The following is a 16547-nucleotide window of genomic DNA, read 5'->3' on the forward strand; positions in this document are numbered from 1 at the left end:
CTCTATCTGTAATAAAAAAAAAAAAAAAAAAAAAACTTGGTTGTTACCTGGAAATCCAAGCAGCTAAGCCCAGCACAGACCTCCATGATCTGTCCTCTGCGGCTTCTCCATTTTGTGATTCATGTATAGGTCCTCTTCACATTACAGGAAGACCACAGTACTTCCTTCCAAGCACCATTGCTACTTCAAAGCCCTTGGGTTGTAATCTCCACTTGAAAACACGCTTTTCCACACCATGCCCTTGCCAAATATCGCCATTCAGGTTTCATCTCGATTGTCATCTGCACCAAGATTCCTTTTCTCTTTACGAACGATGGGTTAGTGACCCCCTCACTGTGTTCTCATAGTGTCCTAAAAATGTGTATCAAAACACTTAGCACCTGATACTGAAACTGAGTCTATTGATCAATGTATTATCTCCTATTTCTTGTATGACTGAGATAATTCTTATAAATCTGTGTTTGTGCTCAATATCACAGAATGTTCCCAAGCGGAATATAATCTTTTTAAAAATTGCGGGGATCGGGAATCTATGGAAGGAATCTAAGAAAATGTCATTAGTTTTTCTGTGGCACCTTTCCATGGTCACATAGCAGTCTTTTGTCTTTTTTCATTCTCTCTTCCCTTTCTCACACTCTCCCCTTTTCTTTTTTTCTGGCTCTCTTTTGTCTTCTTCCCTGCCTGACATCAGCCAGTGGCATTCACTGAATTCAGCCTTAAACATTAAAACCATGACTGATCACCATCTAAATGTGCTCCCAAAGCCAGGGAATCCAAGATGGAGGACCCATCCAGGCAGTGACTTCTACTCAAGCCCCCCGGGTGCATTCTGAGCAATACTTTATTTACATAAAAACACAATCTTAAAATGTGGATGGAGCCTTCCTGTTACTGCTTTAACTTTTTTTATTGAGGCAAATTATCCAGAAGATTAAATCTGATTTGCATAATATTTTGCATTCCCATTCATCTGAGGGTAAAAACCCTTCAAAAGGCTTCTAAAATTTGTGTATATCTGAGCCCTGTTGCCTGTGAATCTGGTATCTCGACCACTCTTTTCTTAAAACTTCAGTAGATTTCTGAGAGAAATGATTCCTAGATTCACAAACAAAAGTCCATGCTATGACTGTTGCTAAGTCTGAGCCACTTCCCTTGAGGACTCACAGCTTCATGTTATCTATTTTCATGCCTGTAAGTGAATCCAGTCATTTTCATCACCCATATTTTTATCATCTAAAAAAAACCCTAAACACTTCCAACAACTCTTTGTTCAACAGGCCAGCCGTGTTTACCTAAGAAGTCTCAGGAGCTGCCTGGAGACCCTGAGGCACAGGTGCAGAAGTCACACACAGACCTGGCTTTCTGGGGCGCCGCATCTTTCGGCATGGGTCCAGCTAAAGCAGGTCTGCTTATGGTCATGACACTGTGCACTCAGATCTCTATGTGACTGAACTTCAGGGTGCTGCTGAACCCCTTTACCTTTCACTCTTGATGTGCTTTCAACTTTTGATCTTCTCATTCTCCTTAGGATTAGTGTAAGTACTCCTGAGTGTAAACAAGAGTCTGGTCAGCTTCTTGAGAATGTGGGCCATTGAGGGTAACCTCGCTATGACACTCTGTCTACACAGCCAGGGACATATGATTTTGACATCTATCCTATTAAATAAATTACTCTTCAGCACTACTGGATTATTTCGCTCAAAAATTTATGGAACCATTTTAGTAGGCTGTCTCCATTAAATTCACAAAATAGTTGTCATTATTCCCATTCACTTTGTCCTATGCACAATTTAGCAGGAAAAGGAAAAGTATTTATTATTGTAATTATTCATGATTATAGGCTAATTTTAATAATAGTTACCATTCACTGAGCACAGGCTAGGTACGAGGCTCCCTGTATGCATTATCTCATTTAATTTTCGGGACGCCTGGGTGGCTTAGTCGGTTAAGCGTCTGCCTTAGGTTCAGGTCATGTTCCCAGGGTCCTGGAATTGAGTCCTGCATTGGGCTCCCTGCTCAGCGGGGGGTCTGCTTCTCCCTCTCCCTCTGCCTGACACTCCCCCGCTTGTACTCTCTCTCTCTGACAAATAAATAAAATCTTTATAATTTTACAAAAAAAACTTAAAAGGTAGATATTATTATTACTCCCATTTAAAACAAAACGAAAACCCTAAAGTTCAGAAAGGTAATGCTCTGTATCTCAGATCACACAGCTTGTAAACCAGGGTATCAGGATAATTAGATAAGAAAGTTAAACATTTACTATTTTCCAAATGTCTAATGCCTTTTGCAGAACAACCTTCGACAAAATAGGTTGATCACAAAGGAATCTCGATGTTGCATATTGCCCGGGAAATAATCACATCAAACTTTAGCATTTAAGTAAAATGTGTTTCCAAATTTCATATGCTACAGTGACATTATCCTGGTCCAAAAGGAATGGCTAATAAAAGACCACCACCAATACATTTCACACCCTTGTGGGAATTGTGTCTGTTGGGGTCGCTTTGGGGGTGAAAGAAGACGTTTGTGTGTGACATTCCTTCTCGGTGCTTCCCCTCTCCAGTCTCCCTTCACTACCCTGGGGAGACACGGCTGGCCCATCCCCTTCTCACGGCCCCTGGGACACCTGTGTCATGTGGCCATCTCATCATCAGTGTCACTGCTGTCTACTTTCTTGTCACCGTCATTGATTCTGAGGCTTTACCACGGTGCCCGGCACCTTAGAGGCACGTTCAGTCTGAACAAGGCAGATCACAGGTCCAAAGGCTTATTTTCTGTACATCGATAATTTGAGGACGAACTGTATGTAGGGATATTACCATATCATGGAAAATACGCAGCAGTAGCACACCATTACAAATTCCTGTGTATTTTTCTATTTCCTCTAGTAAATGTATTTCTTCTCCCCTTTCTTCCCCCTCCTCCCACCCTTCCAGGCCTCAGCTCCTAGCACTGGCTTTTAAACTCTTCCATTCTCTTTATTTACAGTCAGAATTGTTTGCAATACTCCACACCTTCTGGCTTCCAGCTGGTACTTGTATTCAGGGGCAAACAAAAGCAAGACAAACACATACTGCATCTGTACCTTGAAACAGCCTCAACTCCAGGTGCTTGAAAGGACTCCCTGGGGCACCTGAAATTCAGGTGGGGCCTTAGCAGTGTTTCAAGTCCAGCCCACCCGTAATTCCCCTTTCCTCTTTGCTGCGGGGCAGCGAAGAGCAGGGTGTGCAGAGCGGCTCGCTCGAGTTCCATCGGGTGGGCAGCCGTGAGGGGCAGGCTGGCTTTCCCAAGTATGTTCAGCCTTAGTTTGGCTGAGGTCACAGCCAGAGGACGTCACGGGTCTACCACTGTTTCCCAAAGAGCGTTTTCCTCCTGGGCTGACGGGCAAAATCCCACTGCCTGTGGTTTTTCTCTTGAACTGCTGCGCTATGGACAGTCGATGGAGCCAACCCTTTGCGAACCAACGCACTCAGCTGCTCTGGGCCGGATTGGGGTGCGTGCCCAGGGGTTTCGGACTCTCCCTGTCCCTGCTCAGGGTTACCTTGTAGCACCCATGTATCTCAAGGCATGTCAACACTTCCATTACATGCTCTCTTGTCACTGATTCATAACATCAGCACAAATAATCACCTGGCCTTCATCCTGGCAGGAAGAAAAAGATGCAGATAGCATAGTTAACAAGAAGGTAATGTGTGTGAGTCGTTCGGTATTAGCTAATTATTTTCTGACTGGGAGAACCAGATACACTGTGGCAACACCTTCTCTGGCCCCACAGCTTTAAAACATTCCTAACTGGAAAATGGATATGAATCCGAGAGGAGGGAGGGCAGGTGAAGCGGCCTTAAAAAAGAAAGATGTCTTCTTTTGGTGTTTTGCTTGAGTTCCTTTCTGCCAAGAAATGAAGAAAGCTCCATAACACCTTACACAACACTTCCCGTTTTCTTAATTCTTCTAGAATTCTTTTATTTAAAGTTCAGTTTTAAAAATTGGCAAATCAAGTAAGAAGGAAGTCCGTTTCCTTATGGCACAGCTTAATAAGAGACCCAGGATAAAAACTCAGAATCTTCATTCCCAGGACGAATGGGGATGGGAGGGGGCGGGGGGTGGGGGGGAACTTTACAAGGTTTATGCAAAACTTCAAAGAAAGCCCCTCCCTGCCCACCCCTCCCCCTTGCGTGGGTGTTTCCTTCATCCCACTACCACCAGTGTTGGTTTTTATGTGAGCATAATTGTGCTTTTGTCTTGGAGTTGGCTCACCTCACTACACTCCAGCCTGAGATCCCCTGGCCTGGAGCCCAGGGTGGGGCTTTGCCCTCAGAACTGTAAATAATGGTAATTACCTTTACAGACTTAAAAAAAAAAAAAATTATTTTCCCAAGGCCAAGAATATCCAAAGTCTAGAGCATTCTATATAACCCCTTGTGCAAAAATCTGTTAGAATGAGTGTGGTGATTAAGAAGAGTATCGCCCTCATGGAGTGACCCAAAGGAGAAGAAAGGCTCCAGCACTCAGCTGCCCCATGGGTCCCTCTGGGCCTGTGAGTTCTCTTCTTCCACTGTCGTGGCAACGTAAGTCCACATAACAGGAGTAAATATTGAAGTAGAATTTAGGATTTGCTCTCACCACCCCCACAGAAGATTTTATGAATTGGTCCGGAGCAAACGCCTATTCCCCATGCCAGCTAGAAACTCCCACGGAGAAGGGTTCTGCCGCCGGACCTCCAGACTATGTCATTTCTGAGGCATTACTTCCTACAGTATCACTGTCTGGTTGGCAGCACCTATTGTTCTGGTTAAGTTGACATACATCCAAGCTTTTGCCTCATTAGATTATCACCATGGTGCTGAGGCTTTAAATTCTGCATAATCTTGGTATTTTATTTCATACGCCATCGCTAGCAGCTGCTATCCATCTTCAAGATCAAAGCAATTATTGAAAATGCAAAATTTTAAAATGCAAAAGCTTTTGGCCACATGGCTCTACCAAGACTCCTACAGAAGTTCTGATATACGAATGAGAGAGATTGGCTTCCAGGCCACAGAGTTCCTTTGATTATTTTACTTCCAGATTAACTGGTTTGAGGGTGGAGACCAGAACATCTGGACAGATGCCCTCAGCCTAGCATGGACTCGTTTCAAAGCCCATGTCGAGGCCAAAGCCCCAGAGTAGGGAGCTCCTGGGGCATGTGTGGTAACTGGAAATTTACTAAGACTCCCAAAGTGTCAGAGTTGTCTGCATGTCATTTTTTCCATTTGAAGTCAAACCATTGCTCTATGACCATGAGGGTTAAGGAGGTCATGCTCTGTGCTCATATCATGGTGTTCTAGGCATTCAAATTATTAAAAATGTTCATCTGTGAGGTTCCTAGTGCTGAGATGAGGTGACTTATACTACACCTACCAGAACAAAAAGCCATCTGACCCACAAAACTATCACTTCATTAGCATTCTCTCTTCCAGGCTCTGCGGAGGGGTCCACCGCTGGGCTCAGGAGAACAGTAACAAACTTCCCTTCTCGCTGGAGGGCTCACAGTTGAGGAGGTAATTCCTCCTTTGCACTTGGCCTTGTTCCAAATGTTCAGATCTTGTGGAGGTTCTGAGAGCGATTCATGCCACCCTCATGATGTTTGTTCTTGTCGTTTGTTAAACATTGCCCTGTCCCTGTGTGATCTCTCAATTCATCCCCCCCCATGAAAGCTCCGAAGACGGCCCCTATGCAGATGACCTGCCTGTCTGAACTCTACACAAATTCACCTCCTCCAAGGGGACTCCCCACATGGCTCACATCCTTGTGCACAACTATGAAAAGTCACCCCACGGAGATGCTGTGGGAGTTGTCGTGGGGGAAACAAACAAACCAGCTCAGAACCAGTGAGGCAAGGCTGCCCAGTTCGCCATCTTGGGGAGTTGTTTTGTTTTTTTTTTTAAAGATTTTATTTATTTATTTGAGGGAGAGTGCGTGAGAGAGAACATGAGGGGGGAGGGCCAGGGGGAGAAGCAGACACCCCACTGAGCAGGGAGCCCAATGTGGGGCTCGATCCCAGGACCCCGGGATCATGACCTGAGCCGAAGGCAGACGCCTAACCGACTGAGCCACCCAGGCGCCCCTTTCTTAGGAAGTTTTAAAATTAGGCTGCATGGCAGTGTCTTCTTTCTGCCACTTACCCTCTGAAACAGCTTGTTAGATGGTGAGGGGAAAAAGCTGAGGGCAAACAGGAATTGGTTTTCTAGGTCAGGTGCAAGACCCACTGCACACCTCGAGAATCCAGCCCACGATGTCACTCCCATTCTAGAAGAGTGTCCATCACACACAGTCTCTATCTGGGTGTCTCTTAGTCCAAGAGGAGTACCCCGGCCCTGGCAACAGCACTGGAAAGGCCCAGCGATAATTCTCCAAAACTTTTGTCTAAAATTGTTGCGCTGCTTCTTTCACCGACGCGAACACTGGCTTGAAGCTCTGTTGCCATCCATTTCGGTTGAATTTCTTCAGAACAGACAGAGGGGCAGGAATTATTTGCTAAGCCATGGTCCTTGACTCGGGCTCCTCTAGGGGAAGAAAGGGTTAAGTCCTCTGGGTAAAACATTGTCAATCACTGGTGACTGCCACCGAGATGGAAAACAAGCTGCACCTGTACACGGGCAATTTAGCAGATTCTGGTCAGCTATTTTTCTCTGGTGCTTTGTTCTGCAGCTGCCTCCGTGCTTTGGATGCAGGTGGAGACATGGACTTTGCTATCTATAAAAAAATTTAATGGTGAAGATCAACTTCCGCTTCACCTCCCCAGGGATCAAAGTTTGGGGCTTTTTTTTCTTTCTTCCTTGCCCTGAAAGACTAGCAGAGCAAAGCTCAGTGCAGACAATGGGTATGTTGTTGAGATGCCCAATCTCCCCCAGAAAAGTAGCAGACCTTTCGTGGGTTATAATTTTTTCTTCCCAATTTGAAGGACGTAACGGAAGCGGGGAGATGAATGCCTCCACAGGGTGAGGTCAAGCATCTGCTGGAAGGAGGGCTAGCCATGACAGCTGGGGAACCTCGTTACTGACACTGCATTTCCCGTCAGCCACCATCAGCAGCCTGACGGGGAGCCGGTGGAGACAACGTGGAAGTGACAGGCTCTGCACCTGGGAGTGGGAAGGATGCCCTGACATCCATACAGCCTCATCTCTCAGAAGCTGTGTGTCACAAATCTAGTATCTGGTCAGATTACTGGCCATGACACCATCAATGGCCAGTAAAATGTGTGGGTAGGAAAGCAGCGTCAAAGTCAGGCACACTCTGGATTAGCTACTACAGGAAACTCTAGAGTGGCACGTCTCAGCGATGACATTATCAAAGTCCTTGTATTAATTCAGCATTTACTGAGTACCAGGTGCCAGGCACAGAATTAGTTTACTGGACGTACAGTGGTTCTTATGGACTGAACTGTGTGTCCCCAAAATTCATACATTGAATTCGTAACCCCTAATACGTGGGGATGTGACTGTATTTGGAGACTGGGCCTTCGAAGAGGCAAGTAAGTTTACATGAGGCCATTCAGGTGGGTGCTCATCCAGTCGGACTGGTGTCTTCATAAGAAGAAGAAATTTGGACTCCCAAGGAGACACCAGGGACTCGTGGACGAAGGAGAGACCAAGGTGGGGCAGAGCAAGAGGGCAGCCGTCCACAAGCCAAGGAGAGAGGCCTCAGGAGGTACCAAATCTGCTGGTGCCTTGATCTTGGACTTCAAGCCTCTGGGACTGTGAGAAAAGAAACGTCTGTTGCTTTGGTGTTTTGTTATGGCCGCCTGAGCAGGCCATGACAGCGGTGACCAAGACAAAGTCCTCGCCCTCACGGAGCTTGCAAGCCATAGAAGAACTCACAGTCTCATGCCCACATAAGCAAAGGAAAAAGGGAGGTGACTGGAGGCACTTTTAAACACTGCCTAGATAGCCAGAGGCAGTAAAAGAGCCAGGACCAGGAATTCCAGCTAATATCTGGGTGGATTTTGTTATGGTCCACATGGCCATTACCCTTAATTTCTGAATTGAGAGTGAAACAGTATTATCACTCTGCTCCCACATGAGAAAGCAAGAAGTCCTGCACTGATCATGCTGTGGGGGGTGGGAGGAAGTCTCACACATCTGACCCAAAAGGTTCAATGCAAAAGAACCGTGGGGCTAAATACACATCACATGCAGACACATCACAAATATGTGGGCTTCAACATTACCAGTAGAAGAAGAGGAAATCTGTGTATTTTTATAATCACTACACAGTTGCTTATTTTAGATTGTTTTCTTGAAAGTTGTTAGTTATTTCTTTTTAACCTCACTGCCCCATGCTTACTGCCTCAAAGAAAGCATAACATAAGATAAAAATATAGAAGTTGCTACCCGGAGTTCAACAGGTTAAAACGGAGCTGAAAATGGCCCCCAGGCATGTCATATGGTTGGCTGACTATTGAATTCTCTGATATGTAAGAGAAATGGAAATGTTCTAGTCTGAAGCTTTCCCATCCCGGGGAATTTTAAGCAGGGTCACTGAGGGACTGAGTTCAGTGTTCCCGAAGAAAAGTGCAAGGCTGTTGTGTGCTGACTGAATTAAAACTGTGACAGAATGCAGAATTCCTCTTGTGTGGATAATAGGCTCCTCGTATGTTCAGATACTGTGATTCCGTCCAAACAGGCAAGAGCCCCTGTTGTATAGAAATGGGAGTGGGTAGGGTCTCAAATGAAGGAAGAAGTCACAGGTTACGAGTGGGGCAACTGAAAAGCTCCACCACACACCACTGTGGGATGTGCGGAGACCCAGGACTGGAACCCAGAATGAGGACTGGGTGGAAAGGGCCTGGTACAGGTGACAAGTTAGTCTCCTCTTTGGTCTTAAGTATGGTTGGCAGATAAAGTTGGAGCCTCCCAGTCAAGTCTGAATGTTAGATACACGACAAATTGTTTTTAGTTACAAATATATCTCATGCAACATTTGGACCATGCAATATTTGGGATGTCCGTATACTAGAAAATTCTTTTATATGTATCTGGGATTCAAATTTAAATGAGTGTCCTGTATTTTTTTTTTTTTTTTTTTGGGGTCTTGTATTTTTATTTGCTAGATCTGGCAATACAATCTTATGGCAGATACCAGCTTCGTTGCAGAAAGGAAGTAAGATTTGTTCCCTGTTTGTGGCAATGGGCCTAGAGCTGAGTCATGTCATCTGTGAAACTATACCCATCTTTTGGGGTTAGACCTGAACAATCTCTCTACACAGTATGTGGTACCAGAACCAGCAGGTCTAGAAAGATCAGGAAACCATTCAATGTAAACCTGATAGCTTATCCTTCTTGAGCTCTCTTGGCGTTCTAGTCTTTTCTACTCCCTTAGCATCTAATGAAGTCTTCTAGAATTCTAGGCTGTCTCAGCTGCTAAGGGGACAAACCTAAGGAAAGGATTTGGAGCCACATTATGACAGAAGTGTTAAAAACAAATCCCAGTCCCCCAGGGGACAGCAAGTGCTGAAATCAAGGAGACAAAATTGGAGCCATTTGGCCAGCTTCCCCTTCCTACCTGGGAGGCTGTAGGACTTGTTTCATAGAGGGAAGCAAATGCTTCAAGTGTGAAGAAATCGCACAGAATGCACAGGCTCCCTGCTTCTGCTGGAGCTGCTGCTTCCATCTCCAGTCAAAGAATTTCTCAATTTGTCAACTGACCTTTAGAGAGAACCCAGCAAGTGCCAAGCACTGTGTCAGTCTGGGGATTTAATAGCCCTGGGCATTGCCTGCACCCCAGAGAGCCTCTGGTCTCGCAGGAATCCCCATGCTGCTCTTACATTCAGCCCTAGGCCTTGACCTTGCTGTCCAGCCCACCACCTGCATTACCTCATAGAGGCTCATTCAGTTCTGATCTATTGCCCTTCGGTGTGGGGGAACCAAGGAATGCATTACAGATACTCGTATTATGCTTGGGTTCCCTTTAATAATTCACATAAGCCCAGAGTTCTTGACTTTCATTCCAGCTTGTTCACACACCCAGCAGCTCAGCCCACCCCACATCCTAAGGCCATCTAGTTGGTTCCCACATTGCCATGCGTGCCAGGTATATTTGAGTTGAATAACCACGTCCAGGGAAACCCCCACTCCCTGTCGCTATCACACTGCCCTATTTTGTGGTCCTTACTGCACACATTACTATCTGTAATTATTTCCTTTGTTTGTTTGTATGTTTGTTTATTATATCTTCCTAAATTAGAATGAAAACATCATAAAAGAACTGAACTCATCTTTCATTGGCCATTGGACTTCCAAAGCCTAGAACAGTACCTGACACTGGTAGGCTCTTAACAACTGTTTATTTAATGGATAAGAATCTGACTGAGTGAGGGATCAACCAAATTGCCTATTGCAGGCAACCTGTGACACGTATGGGGTGGATCCCATGCCCTGGAACCCAGCTGCACTTGGGAGATGTTAACTGTGTCTTGTGAGGATGATGAGCACAGGCTCTGTTTTCTCAGGGGCATGTCTAGTACTGTATTTGTCTTCCTTATTGAGGTCAAGGGCACCAGCTGGGCATCCACACTGGGAGCCTGGGAATCAGCTTAGTCTCCTCCTTTTCTGTCTTCCTCCCTCTGCCTTAAAACTATAACCCAGTACTTTTTCTTCCATTCAGTGGTGAGGACCTAGCAAACTGCCTTTCTGTCTCCATCCCCACCTCCTCCAAGTGTATTAGCCAAGGTTCTCCAGAGAAACAGAACTAACAAGGTCAATAGGATGTATGTGTTCATGTGTGAGCCTGCTTCTCTTGTCCTCCCAAAAAGTTTGAGAGAACCCAATTCCCTATGTTATGTCCCTTTCTAGCTGAAATACCTAGAGAGGTCACCTCCACACACACCCCCAGTTTTATTGACATACAATAGGCATGCAGCACCGTATAAATTTAAAGCATACAGCATAATTACTTGACTTACATATATTGTGAAATGATCACCACAATAAATTTAGTTAACATCCATCACCTTATATAGATACTCAAAAAAAAAAAAAAAAGAAAAGAAAAGAAAAAATATTTTTTCCTTGCGTTGAGAACTTTCCGGATTTACTGTCATAGCAACTTACAAATATATCTTACAGGAGTGTTAACTATAGTCATTGTGTTGTGCATTACATTCCCAGGACTAATTTATCTTATAACTGGAAGTTTGTACCTTTTGACCCCCTTCATTGGGGACCTTAGTCTTTTCTCTTAAAGCCTTCTACTGATTGGATGAGGCCACCCACATGATGGAGGGTAATCTGCTTTAGTCAAAGATTTAAATGTTACTCCCGTCTAAAAAATACCTCCACAGCAACACCTAGACTGGTGTTTGACCAAACATTGGCACCATAGCCCAGCCAAGCTGACACATAAAATGAACTGTCACAGATGCCTCTCTGCCTCCATCCCAATCTCCCCCAGTGCACCTTCAGTACTGCGGTGGATGAAAAGCAAAAACTCTAAGACTCCCTTGCAGCTAGGGTTCTTAACAGGGCTGGGACTAGGGGGACACAAGTAAGGCACCTCATGCACAAGATTTAAGGGGACATCAAAAAATTCAATCCAGACAAATAATGCTAATGTAATATTTTCAAAAATTAAAATGTAATGCACTATTACATTATGTATTACAATATTATTAGTTTCCCTTTTGCCTTTGGCTCCAGTACGGCTTGGCCTGTCACTAGCTTCTTAATCTTATTTGGTTCCACCAATAAGATGCCACTCATATGAAATCCGGAAAGAGAAATGAGATGGAAGATATCTTGCTATGCCAGTTTCTGTTGGCAAGCACAATTATGCTCCAACACCCAGGCACTTGCTGCTATTAGGACTGCAAGGCGTGGGCTGAGGCATGCATGTTCTGCTCTTGCAGATGGAGTGGGTACAGCATAGTTCTAGAAGCACTACTTGCAACAGCAGCTCCTATTACAGCTAGGGTAGGCTCCTCCTGAAATTGACAGTGCTGAACGTGGCCTCCTAATCCTCCCCTTTTTTTACTGAGATAGGGGTACAACTCCCAGGTGGGCCATTTTGCAATGTTGTTCATTCCTAGAGGTTGGCCAGGAATCTGCTTCTTCTGCCTTTCCAGCAATGTTAGAAAGAACCCAGATCCCTACATCATGTTCCTTTCTGGTTAAAACACCTAGAAAAGCTGCTGTTTCCTGTGCCTGAACCCCAACCAATGCCATCATCTCTCTCATATTTATCCCATCCCTCCCAGTAGCCCCACCATCCTGCCCTTATTCAGATCCCTTTTAAATCTCCCCCACCCTCTCTAATATGGTTTTCATTTGACCTTCAACTCACCTTCTTTACACATTCCTTTTTCTGCATTCTCTACTCCCCACCCACAGAGAATTGTCTTCTTCCCTGTGGGTCACACTTTGTCATGTAGATTCACCCTGTTGCTAAAGATTTGGGTAATATCAGCACATCTTATGGGAAGTCCAATGTCAAAAATCCAATATGGCAGGTCTATAGAATTTCTTTAGATTCTCAAGAAGCTTACATTCATCTCTTACCTTTTATCTCCACCGAATTCTTCATTTCTTGATTTTGCATATTCTGTATACTCTCACAAAGTTTTTTAATGCATGGAAGATCTTACTGAACATTTACATGCAAAGCAAACTCTTTTTAAAAAGTCCTATATCTTCTCTGCCATGCTGCTCAGCAATTCCTGACTTCATCCTTTCTTGTCTATCTGCTGCATGCCCCCAAGAAAGAAAGGAAAATTCTTCATTTTTCTAATTTTCTAAAGCACTTCATTTCTTCTACCCTCTCTGGATAGATTTTGTGCTATTGTCCTACATCCAGTTGGCCAATCAATGTTTTCTTCCTATAAAATGTCATTACTTCTCAAGGAAGACTTCCTCTAGAGCTTAGTTTGGGAATAGGAGCTGGTAAGAACTAAATTACTGCAGATAATTGTATCAGGGTACTAGGAGTTCCTGGGAGCAATCTGGAAGAAGAGGTGAGAAAGATGCAGGTGAGGAGAGGACCAGGAAAATGGCTAGAAGCCAGAACACTCCATAAGGGACTCTGGCCAGTGAGAATGGAGAAAGGAGGTGGGGAAAGGACTTTCAAGTAGAAAAAGGTCTGGTGTTCAACTGAAGCGCCACAGATGGAGATCAGGTAGCATTTCGGAGCACAGGCTCTGAGTCGCAGACCATGCTCAAAATTCATCTCTGCCACTAATGAGCTCTGTGGCTGGTAAATTCCTCAACTTCTTTTACCTTCCTTCCCTTTTTTTTATAAAATGGGGTAATAATTGTTTTATTATTTAAGTCTATTTCCCATGACTCTTGGAGGATTAAATAAGATAATATATGAAAAGTATCTGGCAAAACAAGCCAGTTGTCTGGAAATGTTGGCTCTAATTTTGACATAAACAATGTTGAGCAGATGCTATTGTTGCTGCCATGTAAATTGACATTATCTCCCTAAATCTTCAATTCGATGTCTGTGAGTTTGTTCAAGAATATTAAAACAACTGAATTCCCCCATTCTGGTCAAAGCAATCATGAAAACAAGGGCAGGTGAATCCATAAACTGGCCGAATTCAGCAGAAGCAATTTCTCCTGGACACAAGCGGGCAAGCTCCTTGGGAAGTAACTGAAACCTTGGAGTCTGACTTCCCTAAAGCTGGAGATGGAGGGAGGGGTCAGTTGCACCAGATCTGAAAGGGTAGGGACAACCCAGCTGTCACCTGAGTTAACTGGGCTTGGAGCAGTCACTGCAGAGATGCCACTGCATGGCAGGCCGGGCTGTCCCCTGCCACTTCTTGTGGCTGTCCCTGGCAGCACTGCTGTGTTGAGAAGAACTTTGAAGAGCCTCCCAACCTCAACTTGAACTTGTAGGACCTTGACTGATTAAGGGCTCCTGTCTTGACCTGGAAATGTTCCATCCACGTCTAGAGTCTAAAGCCCATGGGCCAAACCCAGTCCACCACCTATTTTTGTAGGGCCCATGAGCTCAGAATGCTTTTTCCATTTTCAGATGGCTGAGAAATTTTATAAAAGAAGATTTCATGGCACATGAAAATGATATGAAAGTCAAATTTCAGTGTTCATAAACAAAGTTTTGAATTTGGTTAACTTAAAAAGCTGTGGGAATCTACTCTTTTGCTTTTGTTATTAGAGTGCCTACATAACATTCTAGATTTTATCACTTGGCCCAGAAAGCCAAGTAAAATATTTACTATCTGGCCCTTTACAGAAAAAGTCTGTCACCCCTGTTTTACATAATCCAGAGGAGTCCAAGATATTGCCACACTGTGCCTTCTCCGTCTCCACCTCAAGGCTGTGCTTATTGTTTTTCACTTGATTTTATCACATAGAAGTTGTAGGTGGGAGCCCAAGAGGCCTCTGGCCTGATTTCCTTTCTTTTGGTAGAAAATTTCTTTTTTAAATTGTCCCCTTAGTGACAAGTACGTGGTAAGTCAATAAGGCAGGGTTGTTTTTTGTTTGTTTTTTTTTTCTTTGTCAAATACGAAAAATGCATTAGTAGCTCTCATCCTCTTCTGCTTTCATGACTAAAGGATCTGGTAGGCCCACATCATGCTCATGATGCAAGGTTCTCAGTGTTTCTTTTATTTTCATGGTGACTGCCAGGTCTACTTTACCTAGCTTTTATTCTTTTCTTAAAAAAAAAAAAAAAAGATCTCTTATCTGCTCACTACCACCCACCTCTCTTCTCTGACTAATTGCAGACACCTGAAAAGGAGTTGCTTTCACAGTAAGAGCTAGGACTTGGCTATAGTATCTGCCAGTTGGGTAGTGTTCTCACATCGATGGCCTTGCACATCTTCCCCACCCCAGGGAGGTAGGCACCTTCCCCTTCTCCCTGAAGAACCCTGTGCCCTTTCTCCAGAAAAACTGTGTGAACTTTGAATTTTTTCAATGTAATAATTTCCCTGATAATTACATTATAATATCAATGGAGCTTATCTTCATTTCTGATAGTTCTTCAATTGGCACTGACTCCTGAAACTTTCTCTTTCTTGGCCCCACCCCCCTGTCAAGTGCGTGGTTAATCATCTGTTAAATGTGCAAGAGCTTGAATGGAGTTGCCTTTTTAAAAAGGAGCCTGTGGAGATTCTTTCAGAGCAGAGAAAAATCCTTTACAGAATGAATAATAATACCCTAATTATATGTTCTGGGGATTCTAATTTTCTTCTTCAGATTTTCTTAGAGTTTGCACCACAGTAACAACATTCCCTCTTTGAAAACTTCTCTCCCAAAGCCATTCACCAACCATTTACTTCATTTTTCTTAATTGATTTTACAAGAGCAATACAAGCTCTTTTTTGACAAGTCCAATAATAGAGTTATAAAGAAAATCACCTGTCCCTCCTTCCTCCAATCCCGCTTGCTGGGTTAACCAAAGATTGAATCTAGGATTTCTTCCATCCACTTCACTATATTCAGATGGACGAAAACAAATGTAAAGAGCTGTTTTTTCTATCTTTTACAAAAAAGTAGGTGCATATCACTCTAAGGTTATAATCAGTATGTGCAGATCTAATTCATTCTTCTTAGTAGTTGCATGTTATTCCATTGTAGAACTGTTGATGTCTTTGGGGGATAGACTTTCAACTCAACAAATATTTACTTTGCACAAAATAAATGCCAGACCCTTTGATAAATGCTAGAGAGAGGAAAATGCACAACACACCGTCTTTGATGTGAAAGTCAAGGTCCCATCCGGGAGATTAGACAAATGATTTTAAGTGAACATGAAGTGCTACAATAGAGGAGTGCATAGTCATACAGAGAAGGAATAGAGCACTTGGAGGGGGATTTGGAATATTCTGGAGATAAAAGCAACAGATAAGGGGGGGAAGGCCCAGGCTTAGGGCACAGCATGAGCAAGGCCAGGGAAGCTTGAAGGAGCCTGGCCAACCCTCGGGGAACAGGCTAAGGCACAGTGCAGAGCTGCTGGAAGGCGGCGGAATGGTAGGCTGGCACCAAAGGGAATGGGCTTGGATACCAAGCTAGTCGGACTCAATCAGTGGGCTGAGAGTAAAGGGGGAAATGTGTCAGGGTTTTAAGCAGGAGAATGGATCCTGTTTTCAGAAAGATGTCTGGAGAGCATCTGGGGGATGAATTTGTGAGGAAAGACCAGATAACAGGAGATGACAAGAAGCAATTGACATAATCTAGTCAAAAGACGGTGATGGCCTGAGGCAGGGCAGTGGCCAAAGAATGGAGGGCAGAGGATACGAATTAGCTTTTTGAGGTGAGCCCAGGAGGAACTGTGGGTTGACTGAAGGCGTGGCGGTGCAAGAAGGCCTTTTAGCTTGGGCGATCAGATGTACCCATCGAAGGAAACGCAAAGGAGAGGTGATGACTTCAGTTTTGCACATGTTGAGTTTGAGGTGCCTATGGAAACAACTTGGGCTTTTTGAACATTTTCCAAATACGTGGCAATGATGGTCCTCCTAAAGTACTTCATTTAACTCTGTGATAGGTTTTCCCCCTTCACAGAGAAAAAGGAATGAAATGACTCAGTAGGGTTCCAGCCACGGAGTC

The sequence above is a fragment of the Phoca vitulina genome, unplaced genomic scaffold (genome assembly GCF_004348235.1).
Source record: "Phoca vitulina isolate PV1807 unplaced genomic scaffold, GSC_HSeal_1.0 scaffold9, whole genome shotgun sequence".
Lineage (NCBI taxonomy): Eukaryota > Metazoa > Chordata > Mammalia > Carnivora > Phocidae > Phoca > Phoca vitulina.